Source organism: Sinohyriopsis cumingii, chromosome 10, assembly GCF_028554795.1.
Source record: "Sinohyriopsis cumingii isolate HCF-2022 chromosome 10, ASM2855479v2, whole genome shotgun sequence".
NCBI lineage: Eukaryota > Metazoa > Mollusca > Bivalvia > Unionida > Unionidae > Sinohyriopsis > Sinohyriopsis cumingii.
Window position 1 is genome coordinate 86691207 of NC_142970.1, and position 21106 is coordinate 86712312.

The 21106-nt window shown below is 34.1% G+C and overlaps 1 protein-coding gene across 1 annotated transcript in view; it reads left to right on the top strand.

Moving 5' to 3' along the window:
- The first annotated feature begins 10804 nt into the window (after positions 1-10804).
- Positions 10805-21106, top strand: part of LOC149790529 (heat shock 70 kDa protein 12B-like) — a 44740-nt gene continuing 34438 nt past the window's right edge. Inside the window, exon 1 of the mRNA XM_089971412.1 lies at positions 10805-10924. The gene's annotated coding sequence lies outside the window, so the exon portion shown is untranslated. The remainder of the gene's footprint in view (positions 10925-21106) is intronic.

A 21106-nucleotide genomic window follows, 5' to 3' on the forward strand; every position in this document is an offset into this window, starting at 1 on the left:
CTTGCCGATGTCCAAGCTTTATTCAAAAATTGTTGTTGCTCACTCACTTTACGCAAAACCTTTGGATCGTTCATATTATAAGAGATCATTGTACAATATTGCATACATATGTGGTTAGGATATAGTCTGACCTAAGATAATCAACTGTTTCCATTATTTCATTATCAATTTCTTCGCAAGTATTGCCTGATTCCTTAGCTGATATAGCAAGAGAAGACCTTCAATGTCACCTAGTGATTGATAAAGCTGTATACTGAGTCCTTCTCCAGAACTTAATTTCCATCGAGACCTTTGTAATAAGCACAATCACTTTCGTATATCTCCATGACTGTTTTACCCTGATATTTCGATTTTCCACTCTTTCCTGTTTTTAGAGCAACTATGCTCTTAATGCTGCTTTTAACTATTTTTTTAAGAACATCAGGAATGTGATATACTTTTTATATTTTATGTCTGGCAAATTCTTCTTCTTTTGTCATTTCATTACCTTGCCGTCTGTTTACTCGACCGATTTTGGAAGATGGATTCTTCATTTTTTTTCAAGTTACAAACTGAATGACGTATTCAATAAATTAATATCATCAGCAACACGATCCGCTTGTTAAATTAAAGGACCTTTATCTTTTAGATAATTAGTGAAGGTAAACTCAATTAAACGCTCAAAGTTAAATTTATTTTTTTTGAACAAACCTGAAAAATATCTGGTGTTTCAATTGTATCAAGCATTCTTCTTATTTATTTTTAAACCAGCCTCTGTTTTCTTTGATTTTTCCTCAAGTTTAGCGATGACTGCATCTTGCTTTTTATCTATCAGACCCTTCAAGCCCTTCTCTTTTATTTTGTTTTAACTTTGCAGGATCAAATGCGGTGTCTGAAGACTTTTCACCTAGTTATATCAGGTGTTGCAGGTTTGAACAATTTAGTTATTTCCTCCCCTTGCTTCGCCTCTTCTAGAAGCGTTACACTTCTCCTCTAATTTTACCTGCTGCATAACCAACCTAGACAATATTTTTTTCCTTTCGATTACCCAAGTCCTAAAAAATGTTATCAAGATTATGTCGAAACATCCTGGATTTATCATTACAAAATTTATTGTACAACAAAATATCATGTTTGTTACCTGTTGATTTGTGATAGTAATCAGCAAAGATTTCTTTTGAAATGTCACCACACTCTTCCCTAGCAATGTTCTGAATGTCAGTGTTGTCTAGTCCGGAGAATAAAATGAAATAACCTGTATTACGCCTATTGATGTGATCAACATTGTAAACACCTTGGGCGAGATGATTTCTGTTACAACGTTTGTTTTTTGACATAGAGAAATAGGATTTTATCTACTGAATATTGTCAAAACAACAATTTTATTTTCAGTTGCGTTCAACTAGAGTCACTTGATCTGGATCACTTAACACATAAATATCTTCAAGTGCTCGAATTTCATATTGCAGATTATCAGTATAGTCTTGTAGTAATTGATGTCTATCTTGTTGTGGGTTAACCGTGTAAATATAGACCTTATCATAGTTCAATCCATTGTTGAGCAATAATTTCACTAACAAGTTTGTTTTGGCGGAACCAGTACGACCAGTGATGAGGTTAATCTCAATTCGGTAAGTTAAATAATGTTTAGGAGAGATAACGTTCTCAGGATCCAAATTAATTAATTTCGTGTTATACTTAACTTTTATACAAAATAAATCAATAAGATGAGCTATTATACTAAGTATGAGACGATAATTTGTGATACAGCAGATGGTGGGAGTGTTATTGATGATGTTTATGTTTTGAGAGATGGTGATACTATGACAGCTAACTTGAACATGTCATGCAAGAAGATAACAAATTTACAGACTGATTGTCCTCTTCTAAGTGATGATCTCACTCAGGCTGTGAGTTTAGATCAGTTATTGACAGTTGATCTTCTGAAAGTTAATAAAAGCGCTTATTTTGTTAACGCAATAAAGGATGAGATACAATAAATGCTGATGAACCAAACGTGGTTTAATACAGCGGAAAATATGCAAGAGCTCGTGTTGTCTTTGAAAAGTACTTTACAGTTGGAACACCAGTATAATATGTGAGAGAAGACATCAGTTACATTGATAACGTAGAAGCACCAGAATTCATCAACGACATCATAAAGGAGGAATGGAGCCAAATTTGCGTAAAATTGCTTGTCGAGCGTTTACCGCTGAGGAGAAAGAGCAGCTAATGGATACAAGCTCAGCGCTATTTGACAAATGCAAATCATTTCTCAATCAGCCAGAGAACGTTGATTTCGCTACTATTGTGAGATAAGTTGCGTCAGGATTCGTTATGTGGCCTAGAGAATAATATAATTGATGATAATAATGAAAAGATTGTTAGATTTCAATCACATATCAGAGCAAGTTCAAGCTGAGGACACAAACAGGTTGATTGCCTATTACACACACTAGCACAAAAACATCATATGCATATTGCGGTAGAATACTAAGGTAACGAATTATTTACCAGCAATAATAAGAACAACTGGATTAGCAACAATTGGCGCGCTGATTAATCCATTTTTGTTTATTTCATCTGGAGTTGACACTGCATTGGATATGATGGCGATAAAGGTTAATCCAACGATCAGATAAAAAAATCATCGTGTAAAATAGCTTTTATTTGTTTACACTAGAGTGTTGAACGAGACAAGATGTTAATTGGAATGTGTTAGCTACTACTTAGATGACTTGATCAAAGAATTTAAGACAACAGATAATCTGCTTAATTAAATTCTTCATCACAGGGTAATGAAGTATGAGAAGACGTATGAAAAGAGATATGACACGAATTTTATCTAACCCTAAGTAGAATGAACTTGAGTGATATTCAACGAGGCTTGTACGATAAATGTGAGCGATCGTACCAGCGAAACACCTCAACACAACGGTAAACCTTTTGTAGTTTAAACCAACAATAAAGGATCAGTTCGATATTTCAAAAAGACACAAGTGACAAAAATTGAATCTGGGTAATATCAGTGGTAGTAGTCTTTACTTTCGTTTGCTTGATACACTGGAGTGTTTGATAGTTGATGAGATAATTTCATTTTACTGTCAAATATCACAAAACAAATACATGAAACGCACGATGGATATGAGCAATGTGATGGTTTATAACGCATGCAATGATCTGATGACAAATGAACATATATTGATAGCGTTTAAGAAGGGAAAAATATATACGCTGAGGTTCACCTCTCATTTATTAAATTTAATGAAGATTGTTACTTGATAGCTAGACAAGATAAGATCTGGATAGTCGGGCCAAGTGAAGCAATGAGTAAGGAAAAAACTTGATTTAGTTTACAAAGCAAGTTGAAAAAGTGATTGAGACAACTTATGATGGTGCAAAATCATGTGATAGATTAATAAATCTGAAGAATACTGTGATTAAGACAAGTAATTATCAAAGCAGCTGTTAAAAATCTTGAAAACGATATTATCAATTTGACTGAGCAAATTGAAAAAATATGGAAGGTATTTGAACACATAAAACAACCGGATGAGAAAGAGCATGAAATTATTGTTGTTGAGAAAGAAAATGAACATGAAATTAATGACGCGATATAGTAGTAGTAAAAAGGGAGTTCAGTCCTTACTCCACATACAAATTTATACTCAGAAAAATTTTCAATTCACATGATATATTCTAGTGAGTAATTTAATTCTAGTTCAGTTAATGAAAATTTGGAGGGATTTTTTCTTATAAGTATAAAAAAGATTTACGTTTATTCATATTTATTCACTCGCAGAATGAACTTAAATCACAAATTGAATCTAAAATGAAATTTCTCAGAATTCGCTTGGTCTGAGGGAGTGGGGATGAAACCCCTTTAAAATTACAGCTTAAAAGCCAAAACCAATATTTAAAATTGTGCCTCCTATGCTTCGTTCTAAACTTTGTGAACATAAGAACATTACCCTGACAACTTGACCAAATTTCTTGAAAGAATAATAATGATATTATTACCATTATTTCAGTTACAAGCAAAAATTAAAATCTAAGTAAGTTTTATCTTAGTTCAAGGTAAAAAAATATTATTGTTACGACTATTCCCATCTGGACGGAAACTGACACACATGCATATCACTGCCAAACCGTTCCGCTTGTTAAAACTGAGAAAATGTAACGCAAAAGTGAAAAGTATGACAGCTGAAATATACATCCAGCTTTAGGTCATTGCAGGAGAAAACATGAGTATATTATGTTCTTATCCACTTCAAAGAGTAAAGACCCATAAAAACAGAAACAAAATATATATATTCACTGCAATCGTTCATATGATCAACACGCTTATTATAGTATATATATATATATATATATATATATATATATATATATATATATATATATATATATATATATATATATATATATACATTTATGCAATTAACTACATATTCAAAAAATGTGCAAATTTGTCACGGAACTAAAGCAATGTATATATATATATATATATATATATATATATATATATATATATATATATATATATATATATATGAAACTTTAATTATAACATTCCATTACTTCTCAGATTACTTCAAGACAGAAAACAAACTTGTTATGTGATAAGTTGCTTAAAGATCATTTCGAAAGCAATCAAGCGTTTTCGTATCTTAGATTAGATTATATTTATTAAATTTTTTAGGGGAAGTAACAGAGTCATTAAATATGCATAGAGCAACATATTACACAATAGTGATCTATAAAGATTCTCCGCACGAGGATATTATCAGCTTAGAAAAAAGTACGTAAATACATAAATTTATCCGAAATGAAAATAGGTTAAAATGTAGATAGAGTTTTAGTCATGCACAAAAGAAGTACTAAATGATTTCATGCATCTTTCATTAATACCATTGTCGGAATTTCACTAACGATGCTTGTTTTTCTATTGGTTTTTAACAGGGAAATAAAATCTGTTTGCTTCCTATAAATCGGTTCTTTTCATTTTTTCTTCAGTGCATCCGCTTTTGGTGTTAAATTTGACTCTTTAAACAAATGGTTGATTTTTCTCTGTGGTATCAATATACTTTATTGCAGAGAAAGGAATGCCGCAAATCAAAATATTCAAACTTCAGTTCAATCTTTGAAGTTTATCCAGTTTTTCCGTCTCGTTTTACATTTTAGTTTCTAAAATTCCTAGCCCTGTGATCTGATTGGAATTTTCAGAATGTTTGCAACACTGCTAATGTTATAAATCACATCACTTTTCGACTATGGTTTTACATAACAGTACATGCTAAGTTGTTGCAATTTCACCGTAATATTGAAATTTAATTATGTCGACTTATTTTCTTCCTTATATCGTATGTTTTGGTTAATAGACGTGGTTACCATGGACAGCATAAGTAGGTATTAATATGACCTGGACAAACGTATTCTGTTAATATTTTGGATTTAATTCACAATACAGTAAGTGACTTTTTGACCTTTCACTTTGTATACTGAGGAAATCAATTATTAGTTGATTTTACCCGAATTGAAGGTTTCACTTCCTTCCTCTTGCATACTTTAAGAACTAGAGTAAAAACACATAATTACATTCATGTAGGCCAGAGCTTCATGGACATGATCGGGTATGAAAGAAGAAAAAATCTTCATACACAACCCAGAATTATTACCACAAGTCAAGCATCAAATATATGTAACAACACAAAACAATATCTTGCAACATGTTGGTATTATATTTTACCAGTGTACTGCTGTCGATACATGAAAATCATTCTCTGTATTGTGAGTTGCAGATAAATAACTGTGACCGAGGAGCCATTAATAACAACAGAAAATAGAGTCATTTTGTCAGTAAGTTAGGTGTTGACATTTTGCCCGGTGTCTCATTCTTGATAGAGCCCTGTAAATATCCGCTTTTATGAGCTTGTGTTCCTCATATATCATTTGTGAAAATGGAATGACTATTTATCAGCAAAGAGGAGCCCGTCAATCTTATCCGATTGGCTACAGATGCTAGAATCAGGATATTAGCAGCATGAAAATACATTATATCGTGCTTAAATAATTAACACTGAAAGTTTTCCATGTGACCCTGAAAAGAATGGACACCATCACATTGATACACACACAAGCAAACAAAAGCAAGTACCAACACACTTTATTCTAATATTGTCTTATACATGATTTTTCTTTAACGGGCGACACTTTTGCTTAAAGAGTACACGTATAATGCTGGTTATGAACTGAAGAATACATTTAGCAGAACATTCCCAAGTTGTTAATAATAATATTGTGTCGTATCGTAGAAAATACATATATATTTCATATCTATCTGTTAAGCTCTGCTAGTCTCTCACTTTCACCGGAATATTGAACTTTATATTTATTTCTAGAAGCTCTTTTTTAAAATTAAAATAAAGTCGACGATAGTCATGGTGATAAAGTTTTATTGCTATACTTTTATTTTTTATTTATTTTGTCTATTCCTTCCCATGTATTGTTAGGGAAACAAATTCTCGTTTTTATATTGAATATGGATTAATAGAAACATAACTGAGTTCAATTGATTCATGCAAATGAAGTTTACATTTTATTTATTGTCAAAGCTGATTGAATAAAGTGGATTTTTTTATTATATTCCTCATAGTAATTATATTTTGACGAATGGAAATCGTCCGTGTTAACTATACCTGATATATTGTAAGAAAGGTTTGGAATTAATTTTCTTGGATATGTTTTACTCTAATTGCTACGGCAGTAAATAGCCTACTTGGGTTGCTCTGGCGTGAACTCCCAAAGCAGACAAAACCGTGTCAGGAACCACACTAAGCACAGCAGGTTCAGTTGTTATAGTACGCAAAAGCCTATCGGCTTGACTAAAGAAAAGGCTATTTTTGATTTGGCATGTTACTATTGCTGGCTTCAGTGGTTAGCAAACAGGCGGGAAAGATCGTACAAATAAATATTAATGACTTGTAATAGGATATATTAGTATGCCAATAAAAAATGAACGAGCTAGTAATGTTAAAGCTCGATGAGCTGATGGCACTTTTACCTGTTTAATATGGATTCTCTTTTGTACGTTGATGCAAAATTATACAGCGGCAAACAACACGCAATATATCTGCTTTTCTGGGCTGGTAAATCTCGGTATAAATCTTAAATAGACCTGTGTAAATTTATTTATTGCGCGAGCTTCTTTATTTTGGAGAATATGTACATGTTTATAATGACTTGTTTTCTGACTAAATTTCGTATATAAAAATATATTAAACACATTTTCAACATTTCGTTTGATTTTATTTGTGCTGATTTTGTTTGCAATCAATGTGTTTTGATACCAATTTACACAAAGGTAAATGTCATTATCTATAACTGCAATTTACTTCGATTAACCCTTTGGTTATTTGCTAAACCCAAATCTTTAATTTTCTACATATTGGATTCCATATATATATATATATATATATATATATATATATATATATATATATATATATATATATATATATATGAATATGACATTGTTTGTGCCTCTTAAATCATTGTCATATATGCATCGTTAAATGTTTAAATGTTTCACGGTATTCAGTTTATAGTTCGTAGTTCACACTGATTCAGTTAACACATTTGTAAAATGTGAATTCTTTTATCCGCCAAAATATTTATGTCCAAACTACCCTAAAGCTACGCATTGCCTCGCGTCACCCAAGGCGTCCTAAGCTTGTGCGCACAGCCTTCAACATTGTCAAACTCCTGAAACTTTCCACCCAGCTCAATTTCTAGAAGAGCCTAGATGACAAGCTGTCCACCATCAGACCTATACGTGGAAATTCCTCCGAGAAATGGAATAAGCTCAGAGGCATGAAACAGCTATGGCGACTCTTGGCCCCAAGAAGCGATCCCATGAAGACTGGTTCGACGAGGACAACGGTGCCAATAAGGATCTGCTTGCCAGAAAGAACAAAGCATTCATGGACTGGCAGTATCACCCAAACTCCATTTTACAAAACGACCGCTTCAAATTCTATCAAGCTGAGGCTCATAGTGAAATCCACAAGACACATGAACAGTGGTGGAGAAGGAAAGCTGCTGAAGTGCAACGCCTTGCCGACACTACCAACTTCAAAGAGTTCTACAACGCCATCAAGTCAATCTTCGGCCCTTCAAAGCCTGGCTCTGCACCCTTGCTTGCTGCAGACGGCAGTACACTAATCAAGGACAAGGCTGGCATTAAGAACAGATGGAAATAACACTTTAGTCAGCTCATAAAGCTGCCCTCATCGGACACCCAATCTGTTCTTGACCAATACTCTAACAGATAACGCACGACCAACTGGATGTTCCACCATCTATAGAGGAGCCGAGGACGGCTATTTCATTAATTAACTATAGCAGGGCACCTGGAAAGGCTGGCATACCAACGGAGGTGTACAAGACTCTCAGTGAACAGACTCTGGAGGCATTTCACGATGTGCTAATCAGCATCTGGACGGAACAGGAGATGCCAGACGACCTTCGCGACGCATTAATTGTGACCCTCTATAAGAATAAATGCACACGTGTGGACTGCAGTAACTACATAGGCATCTCCTTGCTCTCCATAGCTGGTAAAATACTTGCTCGCATCATTCTCTACAGGCTTATTGCGGCAGTGTCAAAAGATATCCTCCCCGAGTCTCAGTGCGGTTTTCGCCCAGACCGCAGCACCGTTGAATGACCATTGCAGTGAGACAAGTCCAAGAGAAGTGCCTTGAGCAGAACATGAATCTGTATGCCGTCCTCGTGGACCTGACAAAGGCTTTCGATACAGTCAAAAGATACGTATTGTGGGTAGTACTCAAGAAGCTTGGTTGTCCTCAGAAAAGTACTAACCTCATTCAGTTCTTTCACGATGACATGACTGGTGAGATTTCCCATATATAACGGTGTCACACAGGGCTGTGTACTCGCTCAGGTATTCTTCAACCTCTTCTTCACACAAGTACTTCTCAATCCCATCCGTGACCTTAACCATGTTTTCTACATTAGATATCGCCTGAATGGATCAGTGTTTGATCTCTGTCGCCAAGACGCTAGAAAGACTCATCACGGCCCATGAAGAGACTCACCTACATGTAATCGTAGACAGGTTCTCTGAGGCCTCCAATTAATTTGGACTCACACTTAACCAAGAAAAGACAGACCTCTTCCAGACCTCCCCATACACTGTCCCTTCACAGCCCTGCATCACCATTGGCGACAGGTAGCTGAAGAATATGGTCAGTGTCAAATACCTAGGCAGCACAATATCCAGTGATGACTCCCTAGACAAAGAGATCACTGCAAGGATCCAAAAATCCAGTCAAGAACTCGGACGACTCCGAACCAAGGTCATGTAGCACAAGAGTATACGCCAGTCTACAAAGATCAAGGTGTACAATGCAGTCGTTCTCACGTATCTCTTGTATGGCTGTGAAACGTGGACTGTCTACCGAAGGCATATCAGTCAGTTGGAACAATTCCACCAGCGCTCCTTGAAATCAATCATGCGAATCAACTGGCAGGACCAAATCCGCAACCAGGAATTCCTTGATAGAGCCAACACAACAAGCATCGAAGCCAAACTAATCCAGGCCCATGTTCGTTGGACTGGCAATGTCATCCACATGGATCAAAACAGAATCCCAAAGCAGCTGTTCTTTGGCGGGATAATCCAGTGCAACCGAAACCAATGCCGACCTCGCAAGAGGTAAAATTACAATTCAAGACGCACATTAATTGAGCAGGCCTTCAACCCCACCAGCTCGAGCTCGCTGCCTCATACAGAATTCACTGGCGAGCCTGACCAGAAAAGCCAGTTCTACCTTCGAGGCTGACCGCCGCCAGCGTCTTGCTGCAGCTCGTGAGAGACGTCACAGAGTTGTGTCCTAGTCACCCCCAATCACAGGTGTCCCATGCCCCACCTGCAACCTCTTGTGTGCATCGGAATTTGGACTCCGGAGCCACATTCACGTCCACCGTCGATGATATCGCACAACTTGTCTTCATCGGCCCAAGAGACTACTAACAATTTTAAATGGCATCTTCATTATCTTCAATCATTTCTTCATTCTGTGTTGTATGCAACATCGCGAAAAAAGGACTGTTCATCCTTTCATTTCAAATATACGATGTTGATGATACATTTTCCTATTTCTTCGGGTGATTAAAGTCATATAACTATAATTTGTTTTCTGTCTGCTTTGATACACCATTACGTTTATTTATATACATCAAACCAAATCAATCGGCTAATTTCGCAAACTCTGTTGTAAGCCATTTCAATTGGCTGAGGAGCAAGGGTCTGATGATGAATGCCAATGTCGTTTAACATGCTGTGACTATTCTTTAATCAAACAAATATGGCTAATCGCATTTGACAACATTTTCCCCAGACATATTAATTTCGTTAAATAGAATACAAAATTTAACGGACATTGGAGGGTAAGATCGACCAGCACAAACGCAGAGATTTGAACTGAAAATGTTTCTAATAAAATTAAAATATATTCAACAGCATATCTTCATCTAAGTAGTGTCCATAAATGTTTAGTGCTTCTCAAATTAAGCAATTAATATCTGCATTGATAAATAGTTGTATCCATACAGTAGCTTAATCCTAATATAATGTATCTTATTCAGCTACCAAAACGCTTGACAATTTGCTTAAACATTAACGTCACATTCACTGCGCTTAAGGGAGCAACAAACTTGAAATGTTATCTCTCCAAGTTATCAACCCCATACACACATTTATCAGTGGGTACCATTTGGAGCACATAACATATTAATTGATAGGGAACTTCCCTGTCTCGTATCATAATGTATACATGCTGCGTCTATTCTCAACGTCAGTCAATTGGATAGTGTGAAGAACAGATTCTAGAAGAATAATTGTGGCTACGGAACGTTGACCGTGAGTATCAATTAATATTTACTACACATTGTTAGGCACACTGTCCTTCATGTTTATTCTGTGCAGAACAATGTTTGCTTTATTTTTGTTGTTGTTTTGTTTGCTTGTTGTTTTTAAGCTATGAATTACTTATTTTTAGACCGCTCCGGTGGCATAGTAGTTAGAGCGTCGGCCTCGGATGTTGGAGGTCGCGAGTTCGAGCCCCGGCCGAGTCATACCAAAGACTAATACAAATGGTACTAACAGCTGCCTCGCTAGGCGCTCAGCATTAAAAGGTTAATGTTATGATTGGTGTCATAATAATGTAACTGGGTGGGATATCATGCTACGTGTGTGCGGCATTATATCTCAGACATCGTAGAGATATAACTGAATTTTTTTAAAGCTGCGTTAAGAATCCAAATCTGTCTCACACACACACACACACACACACACACATTTACGTTTAGTTCTTGATTCAAAACGATTTCTGTAAGGAACCTGAACATGATGAACAACATGCTAATATAAAATCCAGAGGCGATACGGTATATTAATAACAAGGATGGGCTTGCAGTTGTTTCATTCTCCTATTTCTCAAAATAAAAATATTTACGTAATACATGTATAATATGTTCGGTGGAGGAACAGCAATCATTAGTGAAAATGAAGTCTTAGTAGCAGTAGTAGCGATATTACTGTCACTAGTAGCATTTATGGTAATAGCTCAAGTTGTCTATTTTATTGTAGAAATAGTAGATTGATGTAGAAAAAAAACATAACAACTTGGACATAAATCTTTGAAATAGTAAAGCGCACAACATCTTTTAGGAACGTACATTATTTGCAGAAATAGCAGTCCTAGTGATTGAAGTGTAGACAACAAATCAATAGCCTTACTAACAGATCAGTAGATGTCTTCCTTGATGCTTTCTATGTATTGATAATAATAGCTGATACAGATGTTCAGGGCTGGCCTTAGGCCGAATAGGCCGATTTTTAAAAAATATATATATAGAGAGAGAAAGCAATTCTAAAGCGATGGAAGTAAAGTTTAAGTTCAATATCATATAAAACTTGTTTAAAAGTTTATTTACAAATACCGTACCTACATGGGCTCCGCGCATAAATCCGGGGATTGGGGTGGGCCCTACCAATATGATTCAAATCGGGTCCCGCGTTGGCTTCGGCCGGTGCTGCATTTGTTAAGTAGCTATATGATAATCAGGAGTAACATGCTGAAGATAAATGCATGATATAAGTTTATCACGAGGACAAATATTCATCTGTCATATAAAATCTAACCTATATATTGATATCTTGTACATTTCTTTACAGTAGCATTACTCTTCTTCCCAAAAATCTCTACAAATTTGTTTACGATACACATCTGACGGACTACTTTTAGAACCTTTATAAATATTATCATTTTAGGGGAAACGCAATTGTCAACTTACAATTTCCCTGTTATTTTTAAATTGTCTTCGCTTTGTATATTCAATACAGATTTTTACCTTAGTTATTATATATATTCTGCATTGAGTAACATTTTCTCACTCTATATAAGTAATACATATTGATGTACAAAAGGTGGGGCCACAATCATATCAATTTGTTATGATACCATGAATTGAAATCTGGATACTGAAATCAGATGGTATCAGATAACGTGCACAGTATCGGAAATATAGGTCAGGAGCACGACACACCATATGTGCGGATTGACGCACAATCAATTCTAGTATTGATCCTATGCATCAAGTCTTGGTTCTCATATAAACTATGCTTATGCGTTAAAATTTATCTATTCGTACCCATTAGGTAATTACCTCATCCATTTGGGAAGCTTAGCATTTTTTTTAAGTCTGCATTCATAGGTTTATATTCTTGACTTGACGTGTTACCATAATTATTCACGATATAATTCATCCCATATCACAGAGTTGGTTCGTCCTCGTGAGATATAAAAATATTCCAAAACAAAATTCAGAGAAATATAGTCTATAATATTTTTCTGTTGACAAATAACATTGCATTTTATAAGCTCAAACTTCACAAAGCTTTAAATCCCAGCAAAGAACGCTTTATTTGATTAGTTTAATTATTAATGTTTAATATGTATATGTACGATTTAATTTGGATTCGGCACGCACTATTACCGGTATACTTTTTTCATTTATACCTCATTCGACTTGAAAAAATAATGACTTTTATTGCATTGTTCCTGAAAAATTCAAAGAAACAGCATTTCTAAGTCATTCTATTCTTTGGTAATATTTATCGTAAGTATTGTGGAATCTTTGTTCTTCAGACAAGAACAAAATCATAATTGATAACATCTGTCAGTTTTCATATGATCCACAGTGCCCCAAAAGTTAAAGGTAGAAGTTACCGGTTGTAATTTCATGGTCAGAGGACCCAGAGCCGTCTGCTTAGCAGTATGAGTCGACTTATCTCAGCATGAAATAATCTACATATATCTATGTGCCATAAATAGCATAAACAAATCAAACCGACTGTTCACCGTCCATCATACATCAATGATGATATAATTTATTTAGCAAATACACCACCAACGTGTCATTAATAAGCTCTGATAAACCAGTCAACAAGGTCCCGTTTCCAAATTTCATCTTAATTGTCTCATCATCCTAAATCATTCTGATTTTAGTCATATGGATTTATAAATTTGTCCCCAGTCTCGAATATATATATATATATATATATATATATATATATATATATATATATATATATATATATATATATATCATTAGTAGGCCATAAGTTCTTCTAATGCAAGAAAACGATAATGAACATTTGATAATAATATTGAACTATGAATTGCAGACACTGATATATAAATGTTTAGCGGACCAAAGTGTCTGATCTGTGTCCATCAAGTTATGTATTATTTCTGTCTGCAGCACAAAAGGCTAAATACAAACCCTTAACATGAATCATCAGCGTTATTAACGAACAGTTCTTGTGGATAAATGTATTTTCTCAAGCTGTGTTCCTATAATAGTGGTATTATAGATACGTATTCATGTGGTTCCTTTTTAAACTAGGCGTCTATAATCAGATCAGTATGGTATCCAGGTAAATTTGGTCTAAATATTGCAACAGATTTGGGATATTTCTTATTGAAATCACCTTTTAGATGTTCAGCCACTCTGTAATCTTGATTTAAGTCATCTTAATCACTTTCTTTGAAGTATATATCGTCACATTCGTGAAATTCGTCAGCTTCAGCTATGCATACATTTACTTCGCTGTTGTGTTAGTAGGCTTCCCGTGTTCGCTAGCAATGTGTGTTTCACAGACATGACAAATAATGATGCAGTTAGCTGTATATGCATTCGTGAATATTGTCTAAAAGCATTTCTACGTCTTAGTTCTTCATAAGCGGCGTCTGTAAGTAATGAATGGATTCATACAATCTAATTATACAGTTTTGTGCTATGTAATTTATGGGCTCATAGCCATTGTAAGCTAATTTAAGATAAAATCGAAATCCCTCTGGTATGTGTTTAGCTGTTTTATTGTCCTAGACGCATGTTTAACATAGTCCCCATCTATAATACTGATTCCTTTCTGAAATAGCTCACTGGCTCAATGACACTTTCAAAATCGCAATTTAGAATAAAACATTACCATTACCTAATTTTGCATGCTTTTACGTCCTATAATGAAATAAGGACACACTGAATATGGACGGGTTTCTGATTTTATTTATATTATGTATATTACAAATATGAAGTGGTTTTATTTAGTTGTCAACGTAAGTTTTTTATTCACCTGCTGGTTGCCATGGAAAGATAATAATTCAAGCATATCAAAGAACATTACTTATTGCTATTAACACAAACTATTCACTTAATCCAAAATGATATGATATGTTTATATTATTTTTCTTTTATCAAGTTGCAAGAAAGACATATTTTGTCTACTAAAAGTTACCATAAAAAAAATCCTGGTTAGATATGATTACAAAATGAGTCCAACAAGTCAGCAAGAAACTGTTCTAAGTTCCGTTGCAAAAATATAACAGTCTCTTATAAAATAAAAATGCATTTTCTTGTGCGAAATTATGTTACATTGTTGGATGATAATTCACTATTATGCCTTTCTGGACGCTTCGGGGTTAGTCTCCTAAATTAATGATGTTTGTTCTCGTTTTTCTGAGAATGAAAAGTATTCATTTTACTGTACTTTTACTTAATGTCGTGGCAACAAACACATTTATACACGTACAAAACCAGACGTTAATAAAGTAATAGAAGTAATAGTCTTTTTCGGTTTCATTATAAGTCATTTGGCTTGGATTCACGGTTCAGTTCATTAACATTTGATTGTTAGTACAAAGTATTTAGAGCACGTGACCCAGGACGTTTAATAACGTTTGAGGATTAGTGAACAAGGAAGTTTCGAAAATACTTGAACGCTAGCACAGAATAGTAAATGGAAGTGTCACAGGATTTGGAATAAATATTTAAAGGTTATTACAAAGATGTAAAGATATATTGTCCGTGATTATTCATAAACCTTTTAAGAGTTTACTAGCAGTACTGGTAAGTGGCCTTGACATTTCACAAACGTTTAAAGATTATTCCTCGATACCTTTTTAAAGTAATAGAATTTGCACATGGTATTTGTTTATGCGTATTAAAACTAAAAAATAGCTTGTATAAAGAGGACAAAAAGCAACTGCAGGTTACGTGCCTCAAGACCTACGTAATAATATATACTAGTGTAGGGAGATATTTACACTTAAAATCGTAATTTAGATACATATTGTCAGGTGGAGTAAAGTGAGGCTTAAATAATATGTGTCTGTATTGTCGGAAAACTATCACTGCAATCTTAATAGGAAGGAACACATGCTGGATTAAACAAAAATGTTTAGGATATGTCATGATTATGTCCAATACATATTAACAGGATTATATTTTACTATCAAGATAATCTGGGGAAGAGACATTGATTTCTTCTTCCTTCCTTCTGTTTTTTCTTATTTCCGTCTTTCACGCGATGCTAAATGAAAAGGTAGAAAGGATCAATGCAATTGGAAACTTACCTAGTCTACAGAACAAATATCTGCAACTTCGTTCTTCAATTGACGCTCATGCGGAATTATCAGAAAGCTTGCACAAATCATATATAATAAATACCTTGCCGTATTTATGTGAACATTGGCTGATCAAATGGAAACATTGTGAAAAGCTGGTAATTATCTTGTACACTGCTTGTACCCTGTAACACTACTTAAAACACGTTCGCTCAACGTGATTCATGTTTGATGTGCTCCATCGCTGCTGACTCATCACTGCTTATTTTTCGTAATCAAAATGTCGATTTAGTTATGAATATTCCAGGACAGATAGCGAAATAGTACTATAGCAGGGTTGATAGAGGAAAACAACCTGTAAGGACAACCAATATGTGACTAAATGTTTGCATGATTTTGAAATCGATTGTTAAATCAAATGTAAGGTAGGGTCAATTGACATAATATGATCTGTCCATGTGGTATTGATGCATTCAATGGAAATGCAGTCCAAATAGCCAACAGAAAATAACAAAGGTTTTCAGAGATACGTTGAAATTGATTACCTTCTAAAGATGAAAAGGAATATATTATTGTGGAATTGTAGCAATGTATGTACCGATAAGAGAAATATTGCACTGTGTTAGACTTTTTTTCTTTATTCTTCCATTGTTCATACTAAATGATTTTAAATGTGAATGTTCAGCAGTTGTAAAGATGTTAAAACTAACTTTTCTCAAACTAATTTCTCTTTTTTATTAAATTATTAACGTTTGCATTCAATATTGTCACGTGTTTTGTTAAATATCAGTTTTTAACAGAACAATTAGATGTCATAAACAGCACATGACAAAACATATCCATCAAGTTAAACATTTTTCAAATGAACGCCCCTTGTTAATGTGCACATTATAGGAACCATTATTCAAAGCTTCAGAAATAAATGGGAGTCGTCAGGTGGGCCCAGTGATGCAGATTTTCTTTCGGATTCTGCCCTAAAGACACTAAATTACGACTTTCTACTCAACAGAATGGAAATGACACATGCTAGATCATAACGAGAGAGATAGAAAGAGAGAGAGGTCTGGCATAGTGAGAGTGAAAATAAATAACAAAATGTGATAGTATAAACTTTAACCTGTGATTAGTAAGAAAGATTACACAGTGAAGACGACTTTTCTACAATATTATTTAAGATATAAAGTGTAAGTCAGAATTAGACAATATTTTTTTTTATGCTGTTACCTCTGCTAATGATACCCATTCATTACCCCACAATTATGTTTTCATTCTCTTCAGCGAGATTCAAACTCAGCTTTGTTAATCATGTACGCTAGCGGAATATTTCACATTATTAAATGTTCATATTTTCCCGTTACCTTTACCATGCCGGAACTGTGCAGTACATTTTCATACTTAACGGTTTCATATTGCACGACACGTGTGTCTGAATATAATATAATGTATTAGGAATTGCGTTGATAGCAAACAATGTATAATCATGTAGCATATGCTCTGCTTTAAAGTTTACTAGATTTATTTGTGGATGAACCAAAGAAGTTGTTTTGTATATTTGAACGTAAAGATGTTAACGTGAACGAGTTTACTGAGACACAAATGAAACCTTCAAACAAATAAATGACAACGTTATATTCGCAATGTCCACAACAAAACAACAAGCTTTCAGAATGTCAACTAAAGTGCGAATTTTATTTTAAACCTTACCCAGGGTACGTTAGAGTCCTTGAACAAGCAGGAATTATTATTGCTTGACTATATGATCTCTCTGAGGCGAAACCTTCTTTAACGAAGCAAAAAGAAAAACAAATGTATGCCTATATTTGGTTTGAAACATTTTTTATGGGATTAAAGATCTATGGGTTTGATTAACAAATCTCTATTTGGCTCTGAAAAGTAATATAATTGAAATTTAAACACAATGGAAATAGAGTTAAGAAAGTTTCAACTTTCAGCTTCAGAAATAGGAGACAAATACAGTTGCAGAGAAACATGAGCGACAAGTGCAATTGCATAGAGAAAAGGAGAGAAAAATCGAAGATAGGCTCATGCAAGTGCAAATACAAAGTCACAAGGAAGAGAGGGAAACACAGCTGCAGAGAGAAAGATGAAAGGATTAAGGGGATTTCGAATTTAAACTGAAGATAATAGAAATTGAAAGCGGAAAGCACCCACCCCACCTTAAACATAATTACCAGTTGTGATGCTTCCATTAATATTAGGTTAGTATCCCGTTTTAGAGAAATAAAGAAATAGCTAAATATTTGCTAATTTTGAAAAACAATGCTCAGCAGTTTAAATGGCCAAGAAAATATTGGACTCTTATTAAAATGTGCACTTGTTGGCCATGCTTGTGTTGTCTACACTTCACGGTTAGTACAACCAAATGCTGATTACGATATGGTTACGTAATGTATCTTAAAGGGTTATGACTTGTTATCTGAGGCTAATTGGCAGAGGTATTGAACTGTAAGAAAAGAAAATGAACAGACCCAAAAACACCTATTTGATAGGTAATTCTAAGCTAAGAAGGTTCGTTAAGGCCCCGATAATCTAAGACAATTCATAATAATTGTAGAGTCCAAAGATGGACTGTAATTAAAAGTATGGTGCTGGATTGAATGGCGTGCTTATAGATAGTAAAAAAAGAAGGTACTCAATTGTATATGTGATGTTGGATTGTGAAAATTTGTTACCATTAACATTCCCGTTCGATGCTGTTCCCATTTGAGGCAATATACTTTTGAAACCTTCAGGGTTTTAATACTTTTCTTATTTTGAATGTATGGACTATTCTAACATTACCATTCTCGTTTGAGTTCATATTGCCATCCGCATGGTAAGATAGTGGCGCCTATAAAATAATCATTCAAGTCCCAATCGTTTTTATATACATACTACAAGATTAGTACGACATCATCCGGTATTTAAAGATGAATGGAAAGGGGGCAAATTGACACAACGTGCGGACGTCATGTCTTGCTAATTATGTCTTTAGTTTTCATGCTAGTAATGTACCAGCAAAATACATAACTAATATACATACTAGTAATATATTCTTCGAATCCACATAACACGAGGTGCATGTCGTCTGACGATTGTTAATTTGCTATCATGTCTACCTGTCTCGCAAGATAACAATGTTTGTATCTCATTAAGATATGTTTTCAATTTTGTTTCCAAGCATGTGCTTTCATACCATGATTACAGATAATTATGTTACGTCCCATAATGTACACAAACAAAAACAGAATATCAATAGCGAACAGCTAAAATTACTGTAGAAAGATGCTACTTCAATCTGTTAGATATATTAGCTAATAAACACGCTTGACCATAAATAAATATAAAATTTGATTCCTCCCAATGAACAACGGATATAATTTTATTTCCTACTATGTTTTCATCACCTCGATGATAAAGATCTGAAATATATCATTCATATGTTTTTTATCGAGCGGGTATATAATCGTGTAGTCTGATTGGAATTACGTTTTGTTATTCTATTTAGACACGTCATGACACGAAACAGATAAAGAAGAAAGCAATATAGAAGAAAGCAAAAACAAACTTCTTTACTGGACCGAAAATGAGCAGGGAAATGTCTTCCATTTAGTGATCGCTAAAAAGACTAACATCAGTACTTTTATCGTCTGTGATCTGCAAAAGTCATGTTATGCAAATATTTATATTTGACAAAATTATAAGGGAAAAGCATGTACATATAAAGTTATAAAAAAATAATACTTATTTTATCACACGCATCACCATCTATATAAAACGTCTCGTTAGCAAAACATGTTTCCAGGATTTCCATCCGATTGAATCCAGAAGATACTAAGTTACTGCTGTTTCAATGTCCCTTATTTTGAATATAATTATATATATATATATATATATATATATATATATATATATATATATATATATATAATATATATATATATATATATATATATATATATATATATATATATATATATATATATATATGTGTGTGTGTGTGTGTGTGTGTGTGTTAAATAAAAAATGTGTCATTCAATACTCTGAAAGTAGCAAAGTTGCCGTTTTAAAGATTTTCTTATGATTGGTAACAGCTTTCATTTGCCTACATATAGCTTCCAAATCTTAAGCTATCAAACATGTGTTGTTTTATTGATTTTATTTACAAACACTCGTTCTTCATCGAAATTCATATAGACTGCATAGCGTCAATTAATTTATTATTTCAAAAGGCTTCTTAGCATCTAAGTTACATAGAAAAACTGGTAATCGGCATAGTATTTATTATTTCCTTGAAGGCAATAAGACACAGTTCAGTGGAAAGAGATAAATCCAGATAAATTGTATGTGGGCTCTATTTAACAAATTAGAAGCAAAGTTATCTCTGAACATGTTGATATCATAGTTGACGTGACAAAAGGTCGAGAATTATATTTTATCACATACATCAATGTTTGGCTTGATTAGTGGTATTAATGTTACTCTAGTGACTTGAAAGGAATAATGCGACGCAAAAGCATGGAACTTAAACAGAGTAACACATGCACCATTTCATTAGCGTCTTGTTCTGCTTGAAAAGAAGAAAAAAATATGTATATCTTAGCAATAGTCACAGTAATCTCGTGCAAGTTTCAAACTCTAAATCACAATATGCAATACGTTTACTACGGAAGGCCAGAGCCACAGAAAATACCGAAATAAAGACAAGTAATCAATTTCAATTAAAGCAACAAAAGCTATAAAAAAACAAGCATGTTTGTCGAATATTAAAATAACAAATAATAGAATCGATGCTCAAATAGAACAACATGAGCCAGAAACAATGCAGACAGGTGTTGAATAAGGCAAACCAGGAATAAGCATAACAAGCCACATGAAATAAAATAGCATACATTGAAACAAGCAACACTAGCCCTAGACAAAAAATGCAATGTGTAATTAAAAAAATGGAATGAAACATGAAATAGCCATATTCAAAAGCAAATGTTCACATAACCACTTCTCGCCTTGTGGTAATTTTGTCAGGTGATGATCTCTAAAGCAGGGGACATTGTCAGGAACCACAATTGTAAATAAAGTCATCATACCTGTCGTGATTTATAAACATCTCTCCTGTGCCTTTCGGTTAATTA